The sequence below is a fragment of the Tamandua tetradactyla genome, chromosome 13 (genome assembly GCF_023851605.1).
Source record: "Tamandua tetradactyla isolate mTamTet1 chromosome 13, mTamTet1.pri, whole genome shotgun sequence".
In the NCBI taxonomy this organism is placed as follows: Eukaryota; Metazoa; Chordata; class Mammalia; order Pilosa; family Myrmecophagidae; genus Tamandua; species Tamandua tetradactyla.
The window spans coordinates 81261100-81285982 of NC_135339.1; the positions used below are offsets into that span (position 1 = coordinate 81261100).

General features: G+C 37.9%; 1 long non-coding RNA gene and 1 pseudogene across 1 annotated transcript in view; one reads left to right on the top strand and one right to left on the bottom strand.

Moving 5' to 3' along the window:
- The window catches only part of LOC143653259 (uncharacterized), a 171379-nt gene that overhangs the window by 72381 nt on the left and 74115 nt on the right, over window positions 1-24883 (bottom strand). The window lies entirely within an intron of this gene.
- LOC143654587 (PCNA-associated factor pseudogene) lies at window positions 14026-14350 on the top strand (annotated as a pseudogene).

Sequence of the window (24883 nt, forward strand, 5' to 3'; positions counted from 1 at the left end):
GCCTATTTGGGTCTATTCTCTTTGGGGTGCGCTGCACCCAAGTTACACTTCCACACCCAAATTACACCCAAATTACATCCACTTCTTGGATCTGTAATTTTAGGTCTTTCATAAGAGTTGGGAAATTTTCAGTGATAATTTCTTCCATTAGTTTTTCTCCTCCTTTTCCCTTCTCTTCTCCTTCTGGGACACCCACAACACATATATTTGTGCACTTCATATTGTCCTTCAGTTGCCTGATCCCCTGTTCAAATTTTTCCATTCTTTTCCCTATACTTTCTGTTTCTTTTTGGAATTCAGATGTTCCATCCTCCAATTCACTTATTCTAGCTTCTGGCTCTTTAAATCTACCATTGTAGGTATCCATTGTTTTTTCCAGCTTTTCTACTTTGTCCTTCACTCCCATAAGTTCTGTGATTTGTTTTTTCAGTTTTTCCATTTCTTCTTTTTGTTCAGCCCATGTCTTCTTCATGTCCTCCCTCAATTTATCAATTTGGTTTTTGAAGAGGTTTTCCATTTCTGTTTGTATATTCAGCATTAGTTGTCTCAGCTCCTGTATCTCATTTGAACTATTGGTTTGTTCCTTTGACTGGGCCATATCTTCAATTTTCTGAGTGTGATCCGTTATCTTCTGCTGGCATCTGGGCATTTAATCAGATTTCCCTGGGTGTGAGACCCAGCAGGTTGAAAGATTTTTCTGTGAAATCTCTGGGCTCTGTTTTTCTTATCCTGCCCAGTAGGTGGTGCTCGTGGCGCTCATCTGTCTGTGGGTCCCACCAGTAAAAGATGCTGTGGGTCCTTTAACTTTGGAAAACTCTCACTGTGGGGGGGGGTCGCCAGCCGAAGTGGCTTGGGGGAGTGCCAATCCGAATCTCCCAGCCGGCCCAGGGATCCACGCATGGGGAGGGTCGCCGGCCTCTGCGGCTTGGGGGAGTGCCTGTTCAAATTTCCCAGCCAGCCCAGGGTGCCACACGTGGTGGGGGGGCACCGGCCTCCGCGGCTTGGGGGAGCGCCTGTCCAAATTTCCCAGCCGGCCCGGGGTGCCAAGTGTGGCGGGGGGGCACCAGCTGCTGCGGCTTGGGGGAGTGCCTATCCACCATTCCCAGCCGGACCGGGAAGCCACGTGTTTGGAAGGGACCCCGGTCGCCGTTCTCTGCGGCTTGTGGATCTCCGATCCAATTCTCCCAGCTGGTCCGGGGGGCCGCGCGTGGGTGGGGGGCGCCAGCCACCGCGGCTTGAGGGGACCGCCTGTCCAATTCTCCCAGCCGGCCCGGGAAGGAGGGAGGGAGGGTCTCCGGCCGCCTGCCGCCCCGGCCTGGGGAAGCCCGTGCCCCTCGGTGATCTCACTGGAGCAGGTTCTCCCAGCCAGTCAGCCGTTCCAGAATGGGGTACGCTGTCTTCTTGGTCTCTGTTTTGGCTCCGGGAGCTGTTCTGTATCGTTTCTACTTCCCTAGTAGCTGTTCTGGAGGAGGAACTAAGACCCGCGCCGTCTTACTAAGCCTCCATCTTCTCCGGAAGTCCTAAAATAGCACATTTTTAAATGTTTAACAAATTTTTAAATATATGTTATATTTCACAATTAAAAAATTTTAAAAATATAGAGGTGAAAAACAAAAACAGCACATCAGCATTCCCTGAAGAGGAAGAGGGCAGAGAAAGCTTTTTCCTGAGGCCAAAACAACTCACAAAGAAGGGCAATCTCATAAATAACTGCATATATGTTGGGAAAGAATCAGAAAAATAGGAACTGAAAAAGATGATCCACTAAATGGAAGCTAGACTAGAGGTCTAGAATAAGTTGAACCAAATGTCAAAGAATAAATCACAAATCCAATCAAGAAGAAAACCCTAGGTAAGAGAGAGAAAGTGACCTCCAGAATAAAATCAAGAAAATCAGATACCTAGACACCAGCAAAAAATCAAAAGCCACACTAGAAAGCATGAAGATATGGCCCAGTCAAAGCAACAAACTAAAACTTCAGATGAGATACAGGAGTTGAAACAACTAATTAAGGATGTTCAAAAAAAACTTCTAAATCAATTCAATGAGTTAAAGGAAAATGTGGCAAAAGAGATGAAGGATATAAAGAAGACATCAGGCAACCATAAAGAACTCAAAAGCTTTAAAAAAAATGGAAGAACTTATAAGAATGAAAGGCACAACAGAAGAGATGAAAAACACAATGGAGACCAACAGCAGATTTAAAGAGGCAGAATAAAAGATTAATGAACTAGAGGACAATACATCTGAAATCTTACACACAAAAGAACAGACAGGGATAAGAATGGAAAAATTCAAGCAGGGTTTCAGAGAACTGAATGACAACATGAACCACATGAACATACATGTTATAGGTATCCCAAAAGGAGAAGAGAAGGGAAAAGGGAAAGGAAGAATAATTGAGGAAATAATCACTGAAAATTTTCCAACTCTTATGATGAAAGACATCAAATTACAGGTCCAAGAAATGCAGCATACCCCAACAGAATAGATCCAACTAAACCTACTCCAAGACACTTACTAATCAGATTGTCAAATGCCAAATACAAAGAAAGAATTTTAAAATCAGCAAGACTAAAGCAATCCTTCACATACAAGTCAAGCCCAGTAAGACTAAGTGCCGATTTCTCAGCAGAAACCATGGAGATAAAAAGGCAATGGTTATATTTAAGATACTTCAAGAGAAAAACTGCCAGCCAAGAATTCTATATCCGGCAAAACTGTCCTTCAAAAGTGGGGGTGAGTATACAATGTTTACAGATAAACAGATACAGAGAGAGTTCATGAACAAGAATTCTGCTCTACAAGAAATATTAAAGGGAATGCAACAGGCTGATAGGAAAATACAGGAGAGAGAGGTTTGGAAGAGAGTGTAGAAATGAAGATAATCAGTTTGATGGTTAGGTTCTGGTGTTAACTTGGCCAAGTGATGATGCCCAGTGATCTGGTCAGGAAAGAACTGGCCTGACCACTGCTGCAAGGATATTTCATGAGTGGTTGATAAACTGGAAGGCTGGTGTATTAAATCATCAGTCAGCTGACTGCTGCTGTGGCTGATTACATCTACAATCAACTAAGGCATGTCTTCCGCCAATTAGATGACCCAATTAGTTGAAGACTTTTAAGGGAGAAGAGAAACTTTTTCACTGCTTCTTCAGCCATCAATCCCCTCCTGTGGAGTTCATCCAAACCCTTCCATGAAGCTGCCAGCTTCACAGCCTGCCATACAGATTTTGTACTCTATTCCCACAGTTGTATGAGACACCTTTATAAATATCGTACATATATCTCCTGTTGGTTCTGTTTCTCTAGAGAACCCTGACTAATACACAATCAGTGAGGGTAACTAAAAGGGTAAAAAGAGAAAAAAGAAGATATCACATATAAAATCCAAAGAACAGAATGGATGAAGAAAGTACTGCCTTTACAATAATAACATTGAAAGTTAATGGATTAAACTCCCCAGTTAAAAGACATAGACTGGCAGAATGGATTTAAAAAAAAAAATGACCATGTATATGTCATCTACAAGTAATTTTAGACCCAAGGACAATATAGTTTGAAAGTAAAAGGTTGGAAAAGATATTCCATGGAAACAAGAACTAGAAAAAAAGCAGGTATAGCTATACTAAAATCAGACAAATTAGACTTTTTAAAAGAGACAAAGAAGGACACTACGTATTAATAAAAGGGGCAATTCATCAAAAAGAAATAACAATCATAAATATTTATGCACCTCAACAGAGTGTCCCAAAATATATGAGGCAAACACTGGCAGCAATGAATGGAGAAATAGCCACATCTGTAATAATAATTGAAGACTTCAATACACCACTCTCATTAATGAATAGAACATCTAGACAGATGATCAATATGGAAACAGAGATCTTGAATCACATGACAAATGAACTAGTCTTAACAGACATTTACAGAACATTGCACCTCACAACAGAAATATATACATTCTTCTCAAGTGCTTATGCAACATTCTCCAGGATAAATTGCATGTTGGGTCACAAAATGGGCCTCAATAAATTTTTAAAAATTGAAATTAAAAAAGATGCTTTCTCAGATCACAATGTAATAAGCTGGAAATCAATAACAGGAGGAGGGATGGAAAACCCTCAAATATATGTAGGATAAACAACACACTCTTAAACAACAAGTAGGTCAAGGAAGGAATTACAAGAGAAGTCAGTAAATATCTCAAGGCAAATGAAAATGAGAACACAACATATCAAAACTTATGGGATGCAGCAAAGGCATTGGTGAGAAGGAAATTTATTGCCCTAAATGCTTATATTTAGAAAGAAGAAAGAACAAAAGTCAACGATTGAACTGCACACTGGGAGGAAATAGAAAGAGAACAGCAAATTAACCCCCAAAGCAAACAGAAAGAAATGACAAATATTAAAGCAGAAATAAATGAAATCAAGAACATAAAAAACAATAGAGAAAATCAACAAAGTCAGAAGTTGGTTCTTTGAGAAAATCAATAAAAACCAATGGACCTTGCTCACACTTAGTGGTGGTTGAATGAATGATTGATTGATGAGAAAAAAAAAAAAAACCAATGGACCTTTAGCTAGACTGACAAATTAATTCAAACAAATAAAATCAGAAATGGGAGGGGGACGTTATTACTGACTCCACAGAAATAAAAGAAATAATGAGAGAATACCATGTGCAACTGTATGTCAACAAACTAACACATGCTTTAGTTTGCTACAGCTACCAGATTGCAATATACCAGAAATACAATGGCTTTTTTTTTTATACATGGGCAGACACCAGGAACCGAATCTGGGTCTCCGGCATGGCAGGCAAGAACTCTGCCACTGAGCCCCCATTGCCAGCCCACAATAGCTTTTTAAAAGGGAATTTATTAAGTTGCAAGTTTAAAGTTCTAAGGCCATAGAAATGTCCAAACTAAGGCATCCAGCAAAAGATACCATAACTCCAAAGAAAGAGCTGATGAAGTTCAGGGTTTCTCTGCTTATTTATTCAAGTTTCTCCAGGGGCATTTTCCCTCTTCATCTTTAAAGGTCTCTGGCTGTGTGGGCTCTGTCAGCACTCAAGCCTTTTCCAAAATGGCTCCCTCTTAAAGGACTCCTATAAGCAACCCCACCTTGAATGGACGGAGACACATCTCCATGAAAGCCAACTAATCAAAAGTTAACACCCACAATTGGGTGAGTCATATGTCCATGGAAACAATAAAAAAGATCCCAACCAGCAATATTAAATGAGGATTAAAGAACATGGCTTTTCTGGGCTACATGACAGTTTCAAACTAGCACAACACCTTAGACAAAATGGATCAAAGACCTAAACATTAGAGCTAAAACCATAAAACTCTTAGGAGAAAATGTAGGGAAGTACTTTAAAGATCTTGTGGTAGGAAGTGCTTTCCTAGACCTTACACCCAAAGTATAAGCAATGAAAAAGAAATAGATCGATGAGATCACCTCAAAATTGAGTACTTTTGTGCCTCAAAAGACTTTGTCAAGAAAATAAAAAGGCAACCTACTCAATGGGAGACAATATTTGGAAATCACAGATCTGATAAGAGCTTAATATCCAGAAATCCTACAACTCAACAATAAGAAGACAGCCCAATTTAAAAATGGACAAAAGACATGGACAGATAGTTTTCTAAAGAGAAAACACAAAGGGCTTAAAAGCATATGAAAAGATGTTCAACTTCACAAGCTATCAGGGAAACATTATCCAAAACCACAATGATATACCATCTCACACCAACTAGAATGGCCATTACTTTAAAAATGCAGAAAACTACATGTGCTAAAGAGGATATGGAGAAATAGATACACTTAATCACTGTTGGAGGGAATGTAGAATGGTGTAGCCACTCTGGAAAGCATTTTGGCAGTTCCTCGAGAAGTTGAGTATAGAATTGCTATATGATTCAGCAATCCCATTACTAGGTATATACTCAGAAGAACTGAAAGCAGGGACATGAGCAGACATTTGTATACCGAAGTTTATAGCACCATTATTTACAATTGCCATAGATGGAAACAGCCGAAATGTCCATCAACTGAAGAGCAAATAACCAAATTGTGGTATATATATATATAATGGAATATTATGCTGCTGTAGGACAGAATAAAGACATGATGCATGCAACAATACAGATGGATCTTGAGGACTTTATGTTGAGAGAAGTAAGCTAGAAACAAAAGAACAAATACTGTATGGTCTCATTAATATGATCTAACTATAATGGTCAAAATCTGAGCATTTAATTAGAGAGCACAGGTTATCAGGAGATAGAAAGAGGGCAGAGATTGGACAATCAATACTTAAGGAGTAGAGATTATTCAATAGGGTTAATTGTAAAGGTCCGGAAATGGATAGTGCAATACTGTGTGAGGGTAGCACAGAACTGTAAGTTATTTACAGTTAACAAAGGTGAGTGTGAGTATGGTTGACAAAGGAAGACTTGAGTCATGTATGTCACCAGAAGGAAATCTAGAGGATAAAAACCGGGACTGTGTAACTTAGTGAAACCTAGAGTGGACAATGATGGTGGTTATTGTACAAACATAAAGTTTTTACATGAAAGAGAACAAATGTATGTCACTATTACAAGGTGCTAAAATGGTATGACATATGGAAAAACAAAAATAATGCAAAATGAGATCTATAATTAACAATAACATGGTAATATTCTTAAATAATTCTAACAAAGGCAATATACCAAAGCTAAGTATAAATAAGAGGGGAATATAAGGGAGGGACAGGAATTTTTTTTCCCTCTTTCTTTTCAAAAAAATGGGAATGCTCTTATGTAGATTGTGGTGATGAAGGCATAACTATGTGGTTACATCAGGAGCCATTGATTGTATACTTAGAATGGATTGTATGGTGTGTGAATACAACTGTTTAAAAAATAAACATAAAACTACAAGTGCTGGAGGAGATGTGGAAAAAGAGATATACCTCTTCACTGTTGATATGGAAATAGAATTGTACAGGCCCTCTGGAAGGCAGTGCGGCAGTTCCTCAGGAAGCTAAGTATAGAATTGCCATACTATCTAGCAATCATGTTACAATCATGTACTTGGAAGAACTGAAAGCAGGGACACAAATAGACTTTGCACACCAATGTATATGGTGGCATTATTCACTATTGCCAAAGGATGGAGGCAGCCCAAGGTCCAGCGACTGATGAGCTGAAGGGTGAACTGAAGTATATGCATACGATGGAACACTGTGCAGCTGTAGAAAGAAAGAAGTTGTGAGGCATGTAACAATGTCAGTGAACCTTAGGGCATTATATTGAGTGAAATAAGCCAGAAATGAAAAGTTAGATATTGCATGGTTTCACTAATATGAACTAACTATAATGGGCAAACTCTGAGAGTTCAAGTCAAAAGCATAGGTTATCAGGAAACAGAAAGAGGGCAGAGATTGGGCAATTGTTGCTTAAGGAGTACAGAATGTTCAAAAGGTTGATCATAAAGGTTCAGAAATGGGGGCAGGCCACAGTGGCTCAGCAGGTAAGAGTGCTTGCCTGCCATGCCCGAGGACCCGGGTTCAATTCCCGGTGCCTGCCCATGAGAAATAACAAACAAACAAAAGGTTCAGAAATGGAAAGCACAATACTGTATGTGTAATTAACAAAGCTGAGTATGAGCTTGGTTGAAAGAGTAAGGCTAAAGTAGTATATGTCACCAGAAAGAAAGATAGAGGATAAAAACTGGGACTATATAACTTAGTGAAACTTAGAGTGGACAATAATGGTAGTAATTGTCAAATATAAGGATGTTCTTACATAAATAAGAACAAATATACATCACTATTCAAAGGTGTTGATATTAGGTTGGTATGCCAGATTGAATCTATTATGTACTCCAGAAAAGCCATGTTTTGATCCTGATCCAGTCTTGGAGGGGCAGCTGTTTCTTTTAATCCTGATTGAATATCATAGTCTGGAAACATTGATTATCTCCATGTAGATGTGCTGCGCCTAATTGTGGGTATGACCTTTTGATTAGATGGAGATATGATTCCACCAATTCCAGGTGGGTCTTGATTAGTTTACTGGCGTCGTTTTAAAGAGAAACATTTTGGAGAGAGTTCAGAGCTGACACAGATGCAGGTGGCTTGGAGAACAGTTGTGTCAAAGCCGACAGAGACTAGATGTTTGGAGATCCCTGGAATGCTGACGGAAAGAAAGCAGATGCCTAGACACAGGCAGAGCCCAGCAGACATCGTCATGGGCCTTCGCATGAGAAGCTAAGCAAGCCAGAATCTAGAGTTGTGTCCCGGAGGAACTAAGTAAAGGTCCACAGATGCTTAGAGAGGAAACTAGTGGCATCAGAAGCTGGAAGCAGAATAAAGACCAGCAGATACCATCCATGCATCTTCCCACCTGACAGAGGTGTTCCGGACAGCATCAGCCTTTCTTGAGTGAAGGCAACCTCTTGTGGTATCTTAATTTGGACACTTTTACTTCCTTAGAACTGTAAATGTATAACATAACAAATTCCCTTTTTTAAAAGCCATTCCATTTCTGATATACTGCATTCTGGTAGCTTAACAAACTAATATAGGTGGTATATGTGAAAAAATACAATTAATGTAAACAAAGGTCTATAGTTAACAGTAATACTGTAATATTCTTGCATTAATGGTTAAAAAAAAAAAAGGCACTATACCAAAGCTAAATGTCAATAACAGGGGGATATAAGAAGTAAGGGATTTTTCCTTTGTAAGAAATGAGAATGTTCTCATAATAACTGGAGTGGTGAATGTATAACTATGTGATTATACCAAGAGCCACTGATTATACACTTAAGATGGATTGTATAGTATGAATAAACTGTTAAAAAATAATAAATAATTTACTTAGCCCAACAAGTCTACCCCTACTGAAAACGTTGCCAAGAAATGAAAAATAAAGGGCAGATAGGCAGAGAGAAATCACTTAGTCCTGCTTAACTTCATAGCAAATGGATTCTGCAGCTCTGAAGAGCTGAACATAAAATGGACCAAAAATATCTAAAACTGCAGTCCAACCGCCTCCCAGATCAAATACCAACTAGATAAAAGAAGTAGGAGGGTGGGGTAGATTAATCACAGATGAACAAAATCTAATCAAATTTCAGCCCATTCAGCCTCTAGGGGGAATCTGAATAAGCCACTCCCCCTATCTGAACGTTAGAAGACTCAGCTTGTACCCTCCGGAAAACAAACAAAAATATTACACTTGAGCCTCCACGATGAAAAAAATTGTGAAACATGCAAAGAAACAGAACATATAATCAAATATCAAGTAAATAACAGACAATAGAAGCAGATCCGTAAATGACCCAGCTGTTGGAATCAGAGATAAGAATTTTAAATAAACTATTATAAATATATTAAATAAGGTACAGGAAAAGAATGATTTAATGGCCAAAGAAATGAGTTATTTCAGGATAAAAATAGAAATATGGAAGACGAGCCAAATAGAAACTTTAGAACTGAAAAGTAATTATTGTGGGATTCATAACATGTGAAAATAAAATATGATAATAGTGCAAAAGGTTAGGGGGGATTAAAGTTTGTTACATTGTCCAAGAATTCACGATAACTATAATAAGATAAGGATATATATTTCATCCCTAGAGAAACCATCACAAAAGTGTAAAAAGGTATAACTAACACTCTAAGAGAAGAGAAAGTGAAATGTGAAATACTTACTTAATACAAAAGAGAACAAGAACAACCATATCCTGAGTCCTTGCCTCATGCCTTCCTCCCCACAACATGAGCTTCACTACCCACTCCACCACCTTCTCCACCAACTACTGATCACTGGGCTCCATCCAGTTGCCCAGCCACTGGGTCCAGCCGGCCAGCAGCCCAGCCAGTGTCTATGCAGGCACCAGCAGCTAGGGCTCCTTGATTTCTGCTGGGGGCGGCTGGAAGCCTGACCAGTGGGATGGAGGGCATCCAGGACAAGAAGGACCATGCAGGCCCTGAACGACTGCCTGGGCTCCTACGTGGACAGGGTGAAGAGTCTAGAGACTGAGAATTGGAGAATAAAGGGCAAAATTCTGGAACACTTGGAGAAGAAAGGACCCCAGGTCAGGGACTGGGGCCACTACCTGAAGATCATCGAGGAATGAGGGCTCAGACCTTTGGAAATCCTGTGGACAATGCTCACATCCTTCTGCAGATTGACAATGCCTAACTGGCTGCTGATGACTTCAGAGTCAAGTATGAAACTGAGCTGGCCATATGCCAGTCTGTGGAGAGCGACACCCAAGGCCCGCAAAGTCATGGATGCCACCAACATCACTCAGCTGCAGCTAGAAATGGAAATTGAGGCTCTCAAGAAATAGCTGCTCTCAATGAAGAAGAATCATAAGGAGGAAATGAAGGGCCTACAAGCCCAGATTGCCAGCTCTGGGTTGACCATGGAGGTCTCAGAACTTCAGCAAGAACATGGCAGACATCGGGCCCAGTATGATGAGTTGGATCAGAAGAACCAAAAAGAGTTGGACAAGTACTGGTCTCAGCAGATTGAAGAGAACACCACAATAGTTACCTCTGAGTCCACTGAGATAGTAGCTGCAGAGATGACACTCATGGAACTGAGACATACTGTCAAGTCCTTGGAAGCTGACCTGGACTCCATGAGAAATTGGAAGGCCATCTTGGAGAACAGCCTGTGGGAGGTGGAAGACCAGTATGCCCAGCAGATAAAGCAGCTCAATGGGGTCCTGCTGCACCTGGAGTCAGGGCTAGCACAGACCCAGGCAGAGGGTCAGCACCAGGCCCAGGAATACAAGACCCTGTTGAACATCAAGTACAAGCTGGAGACCGAGATCACCACCTTCCACCACCTGCTAGATTATGGGGAGGACTTCAGTCTCAGTGATGCCCTGGACAGCAGCAACTCCATGCAAACTATCCACAAGAATATCACCCACAGGATCATGGACAGCAAAGTGGTATCTGAGACCAACAACACCAAAATTCTGAGGCACTGAAGCAGCAGACTCAGGGTGCACTTTGGGAAATGGGTGGTGAATAAAAACTTCTGCATCTTCGAAAAAAAAAGAGAGAGCAAGAACAAGAAAGAATGAATAAGAATCGAAGAATGGATAGAATAAAAAGGAAACAAATAAGATGATAAACTTTAGCTAAACCTTATCAATAATTACATCATGGTGATGAATAGACTACTATGTGATGATATTGTGAGCCATTGATTGTACACTATATATGGAATGTTTGTATGTTAAGAATGTTTGTGTTTGTATGCTGTTTTGGTTTGTCAATAAAAATAATTTTTAAAGAAGAGTAAAAAAAAAAAGGCAAGTATGTGCACAAAATCAATGTGGAACAGAAAATGAAGATGGCCAGATCCAATCTGATACCAAGATTTGAGAAGTTGTTCAGGGCACAACAACAACAACAACAACTAATTACATCAAATATAAATGGATTAAACACTTCTAATAAAAAATAGAGATCGTTATACTGGATCTGAAAGCAAGACCAAACTATATGCTGCCTACTATAGAAATACTTCAAATACAAAGGTAAAATGCAAAAACTTAGATAATATATACCATGTACAACCTAATCATAAGGAAGCTGGAGAAGCTACAGTAATAGGAAATAAATTATATGACTCATAAATTATATGAGTATAATTATAATACAGATATTGTCCAAGTAAAAGGGAGATTTCATAATGACAAAAAGGGTCAGTTCATTAAAAAAGACATATAAATACAAAATACATATGCTTTTATTAAAAGCATAAATACATATGTAATATGTATTTTGTATTTCTTAAACATAACTACAAAATACATGTACGTAGCAAAAACTGACAGAAATAAAAGGGAGAAATAGACAAATCCACAATCATAACAGAATATTTTTAAGCAATTTTATTAGAGAAGTTGTGAGTTTAAAGAACAATCATGCATAAAACACGGGATTCCTATTGTTCTAGTTTGCTAGCTGCCGGAATGCCAAACACCAGAGACGGATTGGCTTTTAATAAAAAGGGATTTATTTTGTTAGTTCTTCAGAGGAAAGGCAGCTAACTTTCCACTGAGGCTCTTTCTTACATGGAAGGCACAGGATGGTCTCTGCTGGTCTTCTCTCCAGGCCACTGGGTTCCAACAACTTTCCCCAGGGTGACTTCTTTCTGCATCTCCAAAGGCCTGGGCTGAGCTGCAAGTGCTGAGATGAGGAATGCGGAGCTGCTAGGCTGGACTACATTGCTCTCTCTCATTTAAGCACCAGCCAATTAAGTCAAACGTCACTCACTGCAGCAGACACGCCTCCTAGCCGGCTGCAGATGTAATTAGCAACAGATGAGGTTCACATACCACTGACTTATGTCCACAGCAACAAGACTAGGTATGCTCACCTGGTCAAGTTGACAACTGACTCTAACTACCACACCTATATACCACCCTATTATCAACAACTTAAGTGTGTTGCATTTGTTATAATTGATGGAAGCACTATTTTATAATCATACTTTTAAATATAATGCATGATTTAACTTACAGTTCACTGTTTGTGTTGTGTAGTTCCAGTGATTTTTTCAACTTTTATTCTAGTAGCATATATACAACCTGACATTTCCCTTTTAAGTACATTCAGATACATATTTCAGTGCTGTTAAATATATTCACAGTGTTGTGCTAGGATTACCACCATCCATTACCAAAACACTTCCATTGTTCCAAATAGAAAATCTGTACATTTTAAGCCTTAATTCCCCATTCTCTATCCATGCTCTAATCCCATTCTGACCTATGAATTGACTTGTTCTAATTATATCATATCAGTGAGACCATACAATATTGGTCCTTTTGTGCCTGGCTTATTTCATTCAACATTATGACTTCAAGTTTCATACTGTCACATGCATCAGGACTTGATTCTCTTTTTTTATTGTGAAAAATAACATATATACAAAAAAGCAATACATTTCAAAGAATATTGCAACAATTAGTTATAGAACAGATTTCAGAGTTTGGTATGAATTACACAGCTCCACAAGTTTAGGTTTTTCCCTTCTAGCTGCTCCCAGACACTGGAGACTAAAAGAAATATCAATATAATGATTTAGCAGTCACATTCATTTGTTAAATCCTATCTTCTCTGTTATAACTCCTCCTTCTCCTTTGATCTTTCTCCCAATCTTTAGGGGTATTTGGGCTATGCCCATTCTAACTTTTTCATGTTGGAAAGGGCTGTTAATATTATGCTGTCATGGTCAGGTTCATGTGTCAATTTGGCTAGGTGGTGGTGCCCAGTCATCTGGTCAGGCAAGCGCTGGCCTACCTGTTGCTATGAGGACATTTCATGGACTTAAATCATGACCATGTTGGCTACATTCATAGCTGACTGCATTTTTAATGAGCTAAGGGGAGTGTCTTCTGCAATGAGTTATTTTGATGAGTTTACTCTGAAACTAGCCTTCAGAGTAAACTCATCAAAATAACCAAGTGCCTAGACATCTAATCACTGGAAAGCTTTTAAGGAGGACTCATAAGAGACAATCACTCTTCCTGCTTCAGTCAGCCTGCCTGAATATACATTCTTTCCAAGTGACCATAAAATATACATCAAAACACTAGGCCATGATATGTCTCAAAAATTTTAAATGATTGAAATAATTGAGTATGATTCTCCAACCAAGATCTAATTAAATTAAAAATCAATAATGAGTTCTGAAGAAGTCTAGAAAATCCCTAAATATTTGGAAGTTAAGCAACACACTTCTAAGTGAGTATTCATGGGTTAATGATCACAAGAGAAATTAGGAAATATTTCCAATTGGGTGATAATGAGATTACTACTTATCAAAATGTATGGGATGCAACTAAGTAAAACTTAAACATTTAAATATGTATGTTACTGTTTATTTTAGAGAAGAAAAATATAAAATCAATAATCTAAGCTTCTGGGTCCTTGTTCTGTGAAATACCAACAGTTGGTAAGTCAGTTCATTGCTCTCATCTCAATTGAATATGGTACGGACTAAAGTAGACACTATCCCTGGCACTGACCCATGAGTGGTGGCTTCTCAAGCCCCCAGAGAGGTACTTGGTTCCTCCATGTAAGCCACTAACTCCATGTCACTTCTGTACAGAAAGCCAAAAAATAGATATGCAGGAGGAAATCCAGTTTGTCTATACCCAACTCCCAAATGGCAAAAAGGAATTGGAGCTGTCCCTTAAAGATTTAGAAAAAGAGAACTGGATCCCTGAAGGGGCAGGAAGCAGTGGTTTAGGAAAAGCAAAGAGAAAAGCAAGTCCCTTGCAACCTGGTCACACAGATGCCGAAAAAGGATAGAACTTTCTTATTCATCTTTGACAGATATCTCCTGTTTACTATGGTATTCTAGGATGTAAATTTGCATAAATATATTTGTTCTTATCAGTTCTATTGAATAGGCATTTAAAAATTAGGCTTTACTTATTCAAATGCAAGTAGTTATGAGTTTCTAAGATGAATATATGTTACTTAGCTTAATATTCAATATAATGCAGTATTTTGCTTCCTCCTTTACTTGTTATTAAGCTTTTGAGAAGGACTTCTTGACCAAAATGGAAAAAGAAATGAAACAAAGTTTCAGTGCCTGTGAGGCTTTAAGTGGCATCCAGAGGATATTCAGTAGGTTATTCTTATGCTATATAGATACCCCTTTTCAGTTTTTGGTATATTGGGGTAGCTGTAGGAAAATGCCTGAAACTGTTGATCTGTAATCCAGTAGTGTTGATTCTTGAAGATGACTGTATTACTATATAGTTTTTACAGGGTGACCATATGGTTGTGAATATCTTGCGACTGACACTCCCTTTATACAGTGCACAGACAGACAAGAAAATAAAGACAAAAATAAATAGATAATAGGGGGAATTGGTGGTATGGGATGTTTGGGGTGCTCTTTTTTCTTCTTATTTTTATTGTTTGTGGAGTAATGAAAATGTTCAAAAATTGATTGTGATGAGTGCACAACTATATGATGATACTGTGAACCACTGATTGCACACTTTGGATGATTATATGGTATATGAATATATCTCAATAAAATTGCATTTTTTAAAAAAAACCCTAGGCAAAAAGAGAGAAAAACTAGCCTTCAGAGTAAACTCATCAAAATAATCAAGTACCAAGACATCAGCAAAAAATTGTAAGCCATACTAAGAAACAGGAAGATATGACCCAATCAATGGAACAAAATTGAAATATAAGAAGAGACACAAAATTTGGAACTAATCAAAAACATTAAAACAAATCTTCTAAATCAACTCAAGGAAATGAAGGAAAGTATGGCTTAAAAGATGAAGGATATTAAGAAGACAATCTGCAAGCATAAAAATTTTGAAAGCATAATAAGAAAATAACAGAAATTATGGGGATGAAAGGCAAAATTGAAGAGCATAAAAATATATTAGAGGCATACAAGAGCAGATTTGAACAGTCTGAAGAAAGAATCAGAAAATGAGAGACAGGATAACTGAACTATTACAGAGAGAGAAAAGAATGGAAAAAAAATTGAGCAGGGACACAAGGATTTGAATGACAGCAAGAGGTGCAAACACACACGTGTCACAGGTGTCCCAGAAGAAGATGAAAAGGGCAAAGGGGCAGAAAAAATATCTGATGAAATAATGGACAAAAATTTCCCAACTTTTATGAAAGACATAAATATATCTGTCCAAGAAGCACAATGTACTCCAAACAGAATAAATCCTAATAGATCTACTCCAAGATATATACTATTCAGAATGTCAAATGTCAAAGATAATGAAAGACTTCTGAAAGCAACAAGATAAAAGCAATTCATCACAAACAAGGGCTCCTTAATAAGACTAAGTTCTGATTTCTCATACCATGGAGAAAAGAAGGCAGTGGTTGGTATATTTAAGGTATTGAAAGAGAAACACTTCCAGCCAAGAATTCTTAATCTGACAAAACTGTCCTTCAAAAATGAGGAGAAGATAATGAGGTTTGGAATTTAGTTCATCCTCCAGGGAAGCTAGTAAATAGCCAGGAATGGTACAGAACAACTGTTGGGGAACATTAGTGACTGGACACACAGTGTACACCAGTCTAGACCAGGTGGGATGGCTGAGACCTACACAGAACTGTAAGTCCGCCAAGCCATAGAGTCCAGTGCCCCACCCCATGGGCTGGGGGGGTCCCCCAAGGGAATGGAAAGAGACTTTACTAGTAGCAAGGGCTTAGCCCAACCAAGCTCCAATTGCAGAATTAACAAATTCTGACTACTGAAAACAGGCCCCCAGCACAAATAAACTTGGAATAAGCCCTAAAGGAACTAGCAGTTTTTGCCCTAGCAAAGAGAGGGTAAGGCAGATGGGGAAAAAAATACAGAAGCTTTTTGAGTTGGACAACCCAAAATATTGGAAAAGGGCTGGAACCCAAGAAAGGAGGCACAAAGAACCTGGAGATGCCAGCTCAAGCTCTTGATACCTGAGGAGCAGGGGTCTGGCTCTGAAAAGGCTTTTTTTGTTTTCTTTTTACTCATTAACAGCTTACTAGATTGAACTGGAAGCATTCTCAGGCTCCAGCATTGCCCCAGATAAGGGCAGAATTAAGCTTGTCTGACAGCCAAAGTAACTAACTAGTCAAGTGTTCTAGATTGAAGCTACCAGAACATGATACACCAAAAACAGGATGGCTTTTAAAAATGGGAATTTATTAAGCTGCAAGTTTATACATTCTAAGGCCATGAAAATGTCCAAATTAAAGCAAGGCTATAGAAATGTCCAATTTAAGGTATCCAGGGAAATATGCCTTGGTTCAAGAAGACTGATGATGTTTAGGGTTTCTCTCTCAACTGGAGAGGCACACAGCAAACATAGTGGCATCTGTTAGCTTTCTCTCCAGGCTTCTTGTTTCTCTCCAGGCTTCTTGTTTCACGAAGTTCCCCCAGAAGTATTTTCCTTCTTCATCTACAAAGGTCTCTGGATGCTTTTTCCAAAATGTTTCCCTCTTAAAGGGCTCCATAAGCAAACCCCACCTTGAATGGGTGGAGAAACATCTCCATGGAAACCATCTAATCTAAAGTTACCACCCACATTTGGGTGGATCACATCTCCATGGAAACAATAAAAATCTCCCACCCAGCATTACTGAATGAGTATTAAAGTACATGACTTTTCTGGGGCCCACAATAGATTCAAACCATCAGGTGAAAGGAGCTAATTCCACATAGGGTATATCTTCTCCAAGAAAAAGGGGGTAGGGTCCAACTCATGTGGAATCCTTCCTTCAAGGAATTAAGACCCCAGGGACTGGAAAACTGATGATAGTAAAGCCATCATACTACCTCACCTCTGTCTCAACCAAGCCCCTGAGAAGGAGAGTCTGCTGAAATTAAAGACACATAATCACTTTAAACTGGTGGGAAGCCACAGGCAGACAAGAGCCACATGCTGAGCAGGATAGGAAAAGCACAGAGTCTAGAGGCATCATAGGAAAGTCTGACAAACTGCTGGATTTCACCATAAGGGAAAACTGATACTAGCTATACTTTCCTCCTGAGATGTGGGCCTGTCTTGTCTGGGAAAATCTGACTGGGGTCTATAAGATCTAAGGAGACCCTCCTCAAAAAAAAAAAAAAGGCTCCATATAGGCAGGGCAAAAAACAGACAAACAAGAACTGAAAAATTCCAATCAATTAAACAGAACTATATCAGAGGTCTAGAATAAGTTGAAATGAATGTCAAAGAACAGATAGAGAACAAAGCCATCTGGAAAGAAAATCCTAGGTAAAAGAATGAAAATAACTTCAGAATGAACTAATTAAGGAAATAAAAACCCTAGACACCAGCAAAAAATAACAAGTCATACTAGGAAAAGTGAAGATATGGCCCAGTCAAGGGAAGAAACCAACACTTCAAATGAGATACAGGAGTTGAAACAACTAATTCAGGATATTCGAAGAGGCATGGAAAATCTCATCAAAAATCAAATCAACAAGTTGAGGGAGGATACAAAAAAAAAGAAGAAGAAGAACTTGAAAGTTGGAAAAAACAAATCACAGAATGTATGGGAATGAAAGGCACAATAGAAGAGACCAAAAAAAAAAAAAAAAAAACAATGGAAACCTACAATAGGTTTGAAAAGGAGAGGAAAGGATTAGTGAACAAGAGGACTGGACATCTGAAATCCAACATACAAAAGAAAATATAGGGAAAAGAATAGAAAAATATGAGTAGAGTCACAGGGAATTAAATAACAACATGAAGCATATGAATATTTATGTTGTGGGTGTCCCAGAAGGAGAAGAGAAGGGAAAAATAGGAGAAAGACTAAAGAAGGAAATAATCACTGAAAATTTCCCACCACTAATGAAAGGAATAAAATTACAAATTCAAGCAGTGAACATTTTCCCAAACAGAATAGATCCAAATAGACATACTCCAAAAGACTTACTAACAAGACTGTCAAATGTCAAAGACAAAAAGAGAATGTTGAAGATGGCAAGAGAAGAGCAATTCATCACATACAAGGGAAGCCCAATAAATCTGTGTGGATTTCTCAGCAGAAACCATGGAGGAAGGGAGGCAGTGGTATAATATATTTAAGATTCTGAAAGAGAAAAACTGCCAACAAAGAATTCTATACCCAACAAAACTGCCCTTCAAAAACGAGGGGGAGATTAAAATATTTTCAAGCCAATACTCACTGAGGGAATTTTGACTAAGAGACTGGCTATCTGAAAAATACTAAAGGGAGCACCATAGGCAGATAGGAAAAGGCAAAAGAGAGAAGTCCAGAGAAGAGGGTAGAAATGAAGACTATCAGTAAGCTAAAAAAGAGGAACAAAATAGATATGACATATAAAACTCAAAAGACAAAATGGGAGGAGAAAGTACTGCCTTTACAGTAACAACATTAAATGTTAATGAATTAAACTCCCCATCAAAAGACATAGATTGGCAGAATGGATTAAACTCCACAATCAAAATAAATTGGCAGCATCTATATGCTGCTATAGGAAACTCATTTTAGATCCAAGGGGAAAAATAGGTTAAAAGTGAAAGGTTTGGAAAAGATATTTCATGCAAACAACAATCAGAGAAGAGCAGGAGTAGCTATACTAATATCTGACAAATTAGACTTCAAAAATAAAACTATTAAAAGAGACAAAGAAGGACACTATGTATTAATAAAAGGAAAAATTCAACAAGAAGACATAACAATCATAAATATTCATGCACCAAGCCAGAATGCTCCAAAATACATGAGGCAAATACTGACAACACTGAAAAGAGAAATAGACACCCCTACCATAATAGTTAGACACTTCAATTGCCCATTCTCATCAATGGATAGAATATTCTCATCAATGGGCAGAGGATCAATAAAGAAACAAAGAATTTGAGTAATATGATACATGAACGAGACTTAATAGACATTTACAGAACATTATACCTCACGGTAGCAGGATACACATTTTTCTCAAGCGCTCATGGATCAAACTCAAGGATAGACCATATGCTTGGTCACAAAGCAACTCAGAATAAATTTTAAAAGACTGAAATCCTACAAAACACTTTCTCAGATCATAATGGAATGAATTGTAAATCAATATCAGGCAGAGATTCAGAAAATTTACAAACATATGGGGGCTAAATAACACACTCTTAAACAACCAGTGGGTTAAAAAATTACAAGAGAAATTATTAAATATCTTGAGGCAAATAAAAATGAAAACACAACATATCAAAATTTATGGGGACACAGCAAAGGCAGTGCAAGAGGGAAATTTATTGCCTTAAAGTCTACATTAAAAAAGAACAAAGAGCACAAATCAAGGAATTAATTGTTCACTTAGAAGAACTAGAGAAAGAACAACAAACTAACCCCAAAGCAAACAAAAGGAAAAAAACAACAAAGATTAGAGCAGAAACAAATGAAATTGAGAACATGAAAATAATCAAGAAAATCAACAAAACCAGAAATTGGTTCATTGAGAAAATCAATAAAATCAATGGAACCTTAGCTAGGTTGACAAAAAAAGAGAGAGAGAGAGAGGATACAAATAAGTACAATCAGAAATAGAAGAGGAGACAAAACCACTGAGTCCACAGAAATAAAGGAGCTAATGAGAGGATACTATGCTAATAAACTAGACAACTAGATGAAATGGGAAACTTCCTAGAAAGGCATGAATAACCAACATTGACTTGAAAATAAATAGACGACCTCAACAAACCAAACACAAGTAAACAGATTGAATGAGTCATCAAGAAGCTCTGAAATAAAAAAACAGTCCAGGGCCAGATGGCATCACATGTGAATTCTTCCAAACATTCAAGAAAAAATTAGAACCAATCCTGCTCAAACTCCTCAAAAGAAACTGAAGAGGAGGTAAAACTACCTAACTCATTCTATGAAGCCAATACAAACTCTCATACCAAACCCAGACAAAGATACTACAAGAAAACTACAGACCAATCTCTCTAATGAATATAAATGCAAAAATCCTCAACAAAATTCTTGCAAATCAAAACCAGCAGCACATTAAAAGAATTATATACCATGACCAAGTGGGATTTATTACAGATATGCAAGGATGGTTCAACATAAGAAAATCAATTAATGTAATACACTACATCAACAAATCAAAACAGAAAAATCACGTGATATCTCAATTGATACAGAAAAGGCATTTGACATAATTCAACAGTCTTTCTTCATGAAAACACTTCAAAGGATTAGAATAGAAGTGGACTTCCTCAACATGATAAAGGGACTATATGAAAAACCCTCACCTAACATCATTCTCAATGGAGAAAGACTGAAAGCTTTCTTCCTAATATCAGGAAGAAGACAAGCATGCCCATTGCCACCATTGTTATTCAACATTGTGCTGAAATTTCTAGCCAGAGCAATTAGTCAAGAAAAAGAAATAAAAGGCATCCAAATTGAAAGGGAAGAACTAAAACTCTCACTACAGATGGTATGATACTATTTGTTGAAAATTCTGAAAAATCTACAGCAAAGCTACCAGAGCTAATAAATGCATACAGCAAAGTGGCAGGGTACAAGATCAACATCCAGAAATCAGTAGTGTTTCCATACACTAGTCATAAGCAATCTGAAGAGGAAATCAAGAAAAAATTCCATTTACAATAACAACAAAAAGAATAAAATATTTAGGAATAAATTTAACGGTGGATACAAATGACCTATACACAGAAAACCACAAGAAATTGTTAAAAGAAATCATGGGAGTCCTAAATAAATGGAAGGGCACACCGTGTTCATGGATTGGAAGACTAAATATAGTTAAGATGTCAATTCTACCCAAATCGATTTATGGATTCAATGCAATACCAATTAAAATTCCAAAAACTTACTTTGCAAAAATAGAAAAACCAATAACTAAATTTATTTGGAAGGACAGGGTGCCTGAAATAGCTAAAAATATCTTAAGAAAGAAAAATTAAGTGGGAGGTCTCACACTACCAGACTTTAAAGCATAGTATGAAGCTACAATGGTCAAAACAGCATGGTACTGGCATAAAGATAGATATACTGACCAATGGAATTGGATTGAATGTTCGGAAATAGATCCTTTCATCTATGAACAATTGATATTTGATAAGGTGGTCAAGCCAACCCACCTGGGACAGAGAAGCCTATTCAATCAATGGTGCTTGGAAAACTGGATATCCATATGCATAAGAATGAAAGAGGAACCATATTTCACACCCTATACAAAAATTAACTCAAAATGGATCAAAGACCCAAACATCAGAGCTAAGATCATAAAACTTTTAGAAGAAAATGTAGGGAAATATCTTATAAATCTTGTAATAGATGGTGGTTTCCTAAACCTTACACCCAAAGCAAGAGCACTGAAAAAATAGATAATTGGGAACTTTCAAAATTAAACACTTTGTGCATCACAGAACTTTGTGAGGAAAGTAAAAAGCAGCCTATGCAGTGAAAGACAATATTTGGAAATCACATCAGTAAGGGTTTAGTATCCAGAATACATAAACAGATTCTTCAACTCAACAATAAAAAGACAAACAACTCAATTTAAAAATGGGCAAAAACACTGGTGTTTCTGGAAGTAGTGTTTGTGATCCACAATGGATGAAGGTGGCCTAAGGTACAATGTCTGAGGAATGGAAGGGGGAACTGTGGTGTATACATACAGTGGACTACTGTGTGGCCACAAGAAGGAATGAAGTTGTAAGGCATGTACCTAGAGGTATGAACCTTAAGTACTGTATGTTGAATGAAATTCCAGGAACAAAAAGACAACCTTTACCATGCCTCAATCATATGGACTAACTATAATATAAAAACTTGATGAACTAAAGTTGAGCACATGGGTTATCAAATTGGGGCCTATTCTAAAGGGTCCTAGATTATAAGCTTTTATAGTAGTCATATATATTCAGGAGTTATAACTGTTATTTCTAAATTTTAAGATGTTGAGCTCTTTGTATATAACCTGGTCATTCCCAGAAACTTTGGGCATTTATGTGACCTCTGAGACTCAGAGTAAGATCTCTGAAGGTATAAAAGTCAGCAATATTCCATACAGAAACTGTTTAAAAAGTTGAAAAAGTGATCAGACTTCGACTAGAGATATAAATGAGGCTGATCTGGATAGGACTAAGATAAATCAGAATGCAGGGTAAAGGATGAAATGGTCCAGATTTTAAAACTTCAATTTCTATGTGAGACCAAAGGGAGAGATGTTTATTTGGTACAAAATTTATATTTTGGGTAGTGCATTCCCTAGTTTAACTTGTGTGATTAGTTTAGTTAAACACCATGAGTACATTGAATCTTGAATAGGGCGTGAGATCTTGTTGGTTTGTCCACCTTAATGTGATGCCCCAATATGGCTCAGAGTAATTTGGGTAGTGAATAAAGAAGTATTTGCAAGGTCCCCTAGAGGAACTGGGGACAAAGGAGGAAATATTCAACTTCCCCATTTGGAGAATTCCTGATATTCTTGCAAGCAGTGGGGACAACCAAATCAATAGGCCAAGCCCTTTATCTTGGGGTTCAGCCCTATGAAACTTATTCTTGCAAAGGATAAGCTAAGCCTACTTAAAATTATGTCTGAGTCACCCCAGAGAACCTCTTTTGTTGTTCAGATGTGGCCTCTCTCTCTAAGCTAGCTCGGAAGACAAACTCACTGCTCTTCCCCTAATGTGGGACATGGCTCCCAGGGGTATAAATCTCCCTGGCAATGTGGAACAGAACTCCCAGGACCCAGCACCAAGGGATTGAGAAAGAGTTCTGACCAAAATGGGGAAGAGAAAAATGAGACAAAATAAAGTTTCAGTGGCTGAGAGATTTCAAACAGTCAAGAGGTTATCCTGGAAGTTATTCTTATGCATTAATAGCTATCCCTTTTTAGTTTATGGTGTATTGGAGTAACTGGAGGGAAGTACCTGAAATTGCTGAGCTGTGTTCCAGTAACCTTGATTCTTGAAGATGATTGTATAATGATATCGCTTTTACAATGTGACTGTGTGATTGTGAAAACAAATTGTGTCTGTTGCTGCTTTTTTCCAGGGTATGAACAGATAAGTAAAAAAATAAGGATAAGGAATAAATAATGGGGGGAGTCAAAGGGTGAAATAAATTGGGTAGATGGAAATACTGGTGGTCAATAAGAGGGAGGAATAAGGGATATGACATATATGACTTTTGGTTTTTATTTTTATTTCTTTTTCTGAAGTGATGCAGATGTCCTAAAAAATTATCTTGGTGATGAATACACAAGTATATGATGACATTGTGAGCCACTGACTGTATACCACGTATGGAATGTATATGTGTAAAGATTTATCAATAAAATCTTCTCAGGAAAGAAAATACAAATGACTAAAAGTCACATGAAAAGATACTCAACTTCACTGGCTATTAGGGAAATGTAAATTAGTACCACAATGAAATACCATCTCATATGCACTAGAATGGCCATTATTAAAAAAATCAGAAAATGACAAGTGCTGGAAGGGATGTGGAGAAAGAGGTACATTAATCCACTGCTGGGGATACAAAATGGTACAACTGCTTTGGAAGGCAGTCTTATGATTCCTCAGGAAGCTAAGTATAGAATTGCCATATGATTCAGCAACCCCATTACTAGGTATATAGTCAGAGGACCTGAGGGCAAGGACACAAATGGACATGTGCACATCACTGTTCACAGCAGGATTATTTATGATTGTCAAGAGTTGGAAACAGCCCAAATGTCCATCAACAGATGAGTAGCTAAACAAGCTGTGGTATAGGCATACAATGGAATAGTACACAGCTGTAAGGCAGAATAAAGTCATGAAACAAGTAACAATGTGGATGAAACTCGAGGACAGTATGCTGAGTGAAATTAGGCAGAAACAAAAGGACAAATACTGTATAGTCTTACTAATATGAACTAACATTAATGAGTGAACTTTGAGAATTAAAGTTAAGAACACAAATTATCAGGAGATAGAAATAGGGTGGAGACTGGGCAATTGGTACAGAAGGAATACAGTCTGTGCAAGAGTACTGATTGTAAAAATTCAGAAATGGATAGCACAATACTACCTGATTGTTGCACTGTAATATAAGTACACTGAATGAAGCTGAATGTGAGTATGATAGAAGGAGAAGGGCTGGGGGCACATAAAAAGAAATCAGAAGGAAAGATAGAGGATAAAGACTGAGACGGTATAATTTAGAGTGAATAATGATAGTGATCATATGTACAAATAAAAAACCTTTTTACATGAGGGAGAACAGATGAATATCAATATTTCAGGGTGTTGAAAACATATGGTATACGGGAAAAAGTACAATCAATGCAAACTAGGGTCTATAGTC